General features: G+C 37.4%; 1 non-coding gene across 1 annotated transcript; it reads right to left on the reverse strand.

Annotated features, from left to right (window-relative positions):
- Nucleotides 1-540: 540 nt before the first annotated feature.
- Nucleotides 541-614, reverse strand: Trnaa-cgc (transfer RNA alanine (anticodon CGC)). The gene has a single exon. It is a non-coding gene; the product is annotated as a tRNA-Ala (tRNA).
- Between the last annotated feature and the right edge of the window lie 6,216 nt (nucleotides 615-6,830).

Here is a 6,830-nt window from a genome sequence, read left to right on the forward strand (position 1 = left end):
TAGCAAAGATTTTCTCACATTCTGAGAGTTCTCTCTTCACATTCCTAATTGTTATATTTCTTTTTCACTGCTGGATAGTCACTGACTCGTTCTTTACCTTTCTTATCTTCCCAACTTCACATTGAATCAATTGCCAAATCTTGCAGATTTGTATCCTAACTTTTCTACTTCCTTTGCCATCACTTGGTTGGATCAGTGGCCTTATCATTCCAAGCATTACAATTCTCTTGACTCTTAATTCCTACCTTCCTACAGGTCACTGCTCCAATCCACCCTGCATTCCTCTGCCAGACTAAGCTTCCTTTGGCCCACTGCCATCATGTCATTGAGTTCCTGCTGGGTAGTTATTATCCTGACATTCAATGTTTTCCCAGTAGGGCTTTAGTCCTCGTTCTTCCACCTCCACAAATGAAGTCTGTACCTGAACCCTCTTATCCCTCTTTCCTAGGCCTGGGCTTCTCTTTTCAAACCATGCTTCCTGACTGATTTTCATCCATGGGTTCTTCATGTATGATGGAGAGCTACTTTTTTTTTTTTTTTTTGAGGTGCTGGGGATTGAACCCAGGGCCTTGTGCTTGCGAGGCAAACACTCTACCAACTGAGCTATATCCCCAGCCCAAGAGCTACTTTTTCCATGAAGCTTCCTGGATGATTTCAGTCTATAATGATGTCTTCTTACTTTTAACTGGTGGCTCTCAGTAATTCCACCCTTCTTTAACAAATAGTTGGGTACCAATTTCTGATACCTCTTTTAATTTTGTCTTGAGAAGTTTCATTATTTCACATATGTATCTTTCATTTTGTTTTCACCCCTGTAATCTTTCTTCTCCACAAGATTTTGTATTTATAGGAGAACTTTTTTGAAGTTCATAGACTCAGGGATCTGTGTTTCAAGTGGCCAAGTATCCCCCTGTGAGCATCTATTGCACCCTCCCTCTGATGCTTTTGTGTGTGTTTCTTAGCTCATTTCATTCCTTTTTTGGATACCAAAAATTGTTTGTTTAATGAACAGATGATTTGCATAATGTTCTAATAAACTAGTCAAATTTTTTCCTAGTCCCTTTTTTTGTGTATAAGTTTTTTTTTTTAATTTATTTTTTATTGGCTATTAGTTTTTGCTCCAAGGTGCCAAATGCTTTCCAAAGAGAATGGATTCTATTAATCGGAAGGGCATGGTGTCCCTGGGCATCTTGAAGGAATTCTGTTTGTAATCCCAGTGGTAGTAATTGAGAAAGCAGATTGTTCCATGTGGTACAGAGAAAAGAGGAAGAGAAGAGAGAAAAGAAACAGTGAGGATGGGTGTTGAAGAATGAAGAGGGAAAGTTCAGCTGTGAAGAGTGAGATGGTATTATGGGACTCTTTTAGTTGGCTTTTTTTGCTGCTATGACCAAAACCTGACCAGAACAGTTAGAGGAGTCAAAGTTTATTTGGGGCTATTGATTTCAAAGGTCTCAATTCATAACTGGTAGTTTCTGTAACTCTGAGCAGAACATGTGGTGAAAGGGCGAGCCAGAGAAAAGCAGTTCAGGACATGATAATCAGGAAGCAGAGAGTACATTCCTCACCAGGGACAAAATATATACCCCAAAGGCACAACCCCAGTGACCCACCTCCTCCAGTCACAGCCTACCTACCTACAGTTACCACCCAGTTAATCCCTAACAGTGGATTAACACACTGACTAGGTTAAGGCTTTCATAACCCAATCACTTCACCTCTGAATGTGTTCACATTGAGAGCTCTTGGGGGACACCTCATAGCTAAACATAACAAGGACAGAAATGCCACAGGTGGATTTGTTAGACAGCTTGATATGGAGCGTGTGGCTCATCTTCATCTTCACAACAAGCATCGTCAATAAAGATGACATGGTTTCCTGATGCTCTTGGACAAAGGAATTATTTGGAAAAACTCAAAGGAACCTTGACATTCACATCTGGGTTAACAGAGTACAAAAACTGGGGAAGGCTATTCTGTGCTCTGGGTGTCATTGACGATTTTTCAGTGCTGATAACCCCCTATAGATCTCCCTGCTCTTCAGCTGAGGGACAACTCATATTGATATGGCATTTTACAACTTATAGATATCTTCATCGTAACAGAAACTGAGTTGCAAGTGGTATAGATTTTATCCATTCCATATTACACACTTAAAAATTAAATTCAGAAAAGTTAACTTACATTCTAAGAAGGAAACAGTTTGAGGCCAGAATCTGCTCTTTTTTTATTTAAAATCTAGTGCTACCTCAATAGCTTCAATTATTTCTCTTACTCCTTTTGCTATCATTTAGCTAGGGTGTATAGGCTTGTTCTATAATTAATAACATTATTCTTTGTGTTTATTGTTTGGTTTCAGAAAAATGATTGTCTTGGTTTTCTATTGCATATGAACTTTTGCCCTGATTCTTTGATCATTAAAATTTTTGGTTATCTGGTCACCCTCCAGATTTCAATGATATATGTCATCAAAGTTTGAATTGTTTGCTCAAAATTGTCCGCACATGATTGCTCACATTCTGCCTCTTGTTAAATCTTGTCCTTTGGTCTCTCATTGCTTTGTCATTTTCCATCATTATTTTCCTATATCCTCTCATCAAATATGCATTTTATAAACAATTGTGATATTATTATTATTTGCTTTTTGAATCTCATTCCATCATATTGACTTACAGATTATTACTTTTCTTCTGTGTCATTTCCATTGATGTAGTTATCAATTTTTTTCTCTCTCACAGGTCCTTGGGAATCATACATCTATCATTCCCAGCATCTTGTTTATAGCTCCACCTTGAAATGCATTATTAGATAAAGATATTAAAATTTTTTCTTTACATAATTTAATTATTTTGGCTAATTGTTATGATTAATATCATCATTGAAGATTACCAGTATTTTTAAACAGAAATCATTATAGTAAAGTGTCATTTAACGATAGGGATACATTCTGACAAATGTGTCCTTAGGCAACTTCCTTGTTTTGCAAATATTATTGAGTGTACTAAAACAAACATAGATGGTATAGCCCACTACACACCTGGACAGTGTGGTATAGCCACCGTTGTATAGGTGGTTCAGTATTAACTGAAATATTATGTGGCATATTTCTCTTTTATTTTTTTTCTTCAAGTATGCTAGAGAGGATCAGAAAATTAATCTTTGGTTATTTTATTCTCCATCATTGAGTAAAATAAAGTGCTTTAAAATTAATACAGTAAGAATCACTATATTTCGTAGTAGAAAAATCTATAAGAACTAAAATACTCCTTGACTTCTAGGAGAATTGCTAAGTTATATAATCTATATTTTAAAGGCCTTAAAACACACAATAAAGAGAAATTTGGCAATGTTTATTCTTTTTCACCTGTGAATCCTAGTTCTAAGAATCTATTCTATGGAGGTTATATGGGCAAGGATTTTCCTGAGCATGATTTATAAAGATAAAAAATTGGAAAGAGATTAAAGGATAATTGTGCCATTAAATGCTATACAGCCATAAAATCATGTTTTTGAAGATAAGGCTTAGTAAAATTGCTCATGATGCAATGTTGAATGAAAAGAATTCAGAATACAACAATATATTGGTCCCAGGTTCTTTCTATTCTCCATAATTATTTTTAAGTTACTATGAAACAAACTGTTTCCTATTATGATTCTTATTTTGCTTAAGATGAGAATCACAGTATCATTATCTTCTGACTTTTATTTTTAATATATGAATATAAATGGCTTCTGTTTTATAGTATTTGTTAAAACACAGAAAAGTATACAAAAAAAGAAATTCTGTCTGTACTATCCTGCAATAAACCCCGTGAGTAAACAGAATAGGTTAAGAATGGAGAGAGAGTCGGGTTATTTGGGTCAGTGATGCGTTCATGCCGTGAGGATCCTGGCCCTCCTGGACTCTTGTGCCATTCAACATTCACTGGGAGCAGGTGTGTGATCCCAGTGGAAATTGGAATGGCACTTAGTCAAAACGAGATGTTCTAAAAAGATCTCGATTCTGCCGACCCTTTCTTTGTGAGGTGTTTCAGAGAAGGGTGTGGAAGGCTTATGCAGAGATTTAAAAGACTTCTTGCACTTAGTTTCTATCAAAGAGAATTTTGAATAGTGAAGCCAATGAAACAGAAACAGATGGCTCAAATTTTCTTTGAAACATAGACAGATTGAAGAGGAAGGAGTTTGGCAAATATACATTTGGGGTTTGGCCAGAGTGAAAACATTTAAGAAATGGGATGAAACACTGGAAAAACATTAGGGCTCCCAAAACACTCACATTAAGTTTAATGTGATGGATACACAAAAAGAAATGGAGCTTGTAAAGACAAGGCCACTATTTCTGGTTAGCCAATATAGCAATCATTTCGTTCTGAGGGAGTACGGACACTGATGGCTAGTAGTTCTATATCAGTGACTGAAACTACCTGTGAAACTGACACTTGCGTGACTATACTTACCTGCATAACTGAAATGCACTATGCAAATGCAATGACCCGTATGACTGAGAGTACCCATGTAATGGTCTGTATGACTCAAATGATCTGTGGGATTGTAAGGACCCATAAAACGGAAATGACCTGTGCAACTATAACTGCCTTTGAGAGTGAAATGAACTATAGGACTAGAACTACCTGTGAGAGTGAGCAACCTGTGCAATTCTGCCGACCTGTGTGACTGAAATGACTTTTTTGACTGAATCTACCTATACGACTAAAACTACCTGGGCACCTGTAACAATCAGTGTGGCTGAAATGACCTGTTAGACTGTAACAATCTGTGTGACTGAAATGGCTTATGTAACAGCGACTACCTATTGAACTGAAGTGTCCTGTATGACTGAATCAGGTTGTTCAACTGTAACAACCGGTGTGACTGAAATGATCTATACAACTGTACAACTTAAATGACTTATGTGACCATGTGACCGTGATGAATGTGACTGAAATACTCCATGTGGCAAAAAATACCTGTGCAACTGTAATGATCCATGTGACTGTGACTACAAGTGGGACTTCGAGGATTGGTGGGACTATAATGACCTATGAAATGGAAACAATCTATGAGACCTGTAGAACAGAAACAATCCACATCACTGTGGATTGTAATGAACCCACATGACTGTTACAAACTGAGTATCTGACTAAGATGACCTGTTAAAACACCTTGTGTGAATGACACCACCTGTGTGACTGAGACTTCCTGGGTCCCTTTTTGTTGTTTCTAACTTGGAGAAGATAATCTAACACTCTTTGAGAGAACAAGTGCCCTACCTGTTACTTTATCTCTTTGTTTTTCTTTGGGAATGTGAAATATTTAAGCTGCCTTATTATGGACAGCAAGAAACATTCCTGAGATAAATATTTGCTTGAGAGTTTCAAAATCTTTGGTCTCAGATGTGTGTAGCTAGTTTTCCATCAACCTTTCCTCACTAACATCTAAATGAAAAAGTGCTATTGTAGGGTTATGCTAATGGGCAGATAAAAAGGAAACAATACTTAGAGAAGAAGGGCAGGGAAATACAAATTTCTGCTTAGATTTCCAAGGAGCTGATCCATGTAAGAAGATTGGAAAATCTGAATAGGTGGCATCTGAATGGATGCATTTGAATCAGTTTGGAAAGGAGAGAAAAATTCAGGTGAGTTTATTAAGTGTACCAATTTGGATTGAATACTGACTATAAATTGCAATGACCTTCAGATACACAGGAAAGCATGTGGAACACACTGAAAGGAAAGATCCCTGTGATTTAAATTTTTAAAATTTTTACATTGAGGCTGTTTCCCCAGGATTTATCAGGCTTTTTCTGGGAGTAGGTAAACATTATAAATAAGCACAAGATGTTTCAGGGTCATCTGGCATCAATTCTGCTTCCCAACTTCTATTAAGCCATAGAAAAGAGGCAGAAGTACAAGAGGACAGTCAAAATGGGAAGGAATAAGGGAGCAGTTAAGGAAGCTGGGGGTCAAGAGAGAAGAGGGAACTGGCTTCGTAGCCCTGAGACAGGCAAGCCTGAGATGGCAGTGTGCCACCCAAGAGGCAGGAAAACTAGCAGTCTCAGGTGTCCTAGAAGAGGGATGAAGGGGTGGATGGCTATAAATAAGAAAGGCTTCTATGCCCCCACCTCACCAACTCCACATCTCTCTCTCTTTCTCTCTCTCTCTTGATTGGAATGGATTTTGGAGGTATTTTTTTCTCTGAAGAGTTTTTGGTTCTCTGTTCTGAGATGCGGGAGGGGGTCTCACTATGTGGCCCAAGCTAGCCTTGAACTCCTGGACACAAGAGATCCTCCTGCCTCAGCCTCACAGCATCTGGCTGTGACTACAGATGCCCACCATGGGTCCCAGCTTCTCTGAAGAGTTTAAAGATGAAGTTACTGGTCTAGGGCTGTAGGCACAGTTGTATTATACTCAAAACATGGAAATTAACTGATGGCATGGTTTAAAAATATTCATATTATTTAGTGAAAAACATGGGCCATACTTTTATTTCAAACTCATTTAAGGGAAAAGACCAGAAACAGATTATATAAATAGTAAATTTTAGTGGTGTTACAACTAAACAAAATACCTGAGACCAGCTAAATATAACAAAGTTCATTCAAAAAACTAAATAAATAAATTGATCAATAGATAAATAATGTTCTTAGTTCTTGAACCAGGTAGCATTCCAGACTAGAGATGATACAGAATGTACCTACTCCAACTACTGAGCTATATTTATGGTCAGAAAACAGGCAGTGACACAGATTATCTGACATAGTTCAACATTTATTTTATTTGGGCATAATTTGGTAACTTTCAGCCTGAGTTTGGCTGAGGGTTTAGCCATTATGA

The sequence above is a fragment of the Sciurus carolinensis genome, chromosome 7 (genome assembly GCF_902686445.1).
Source record: "Sciurus carolinensis chromosome 7, mSciCar1.2, whole genome shotgun sequence".
NCBI lineage: Eukaryota > Metazoa > Chordata > Mammalia > Rodentia > Sciuridae > Sciurus > Sciurus carolinensis.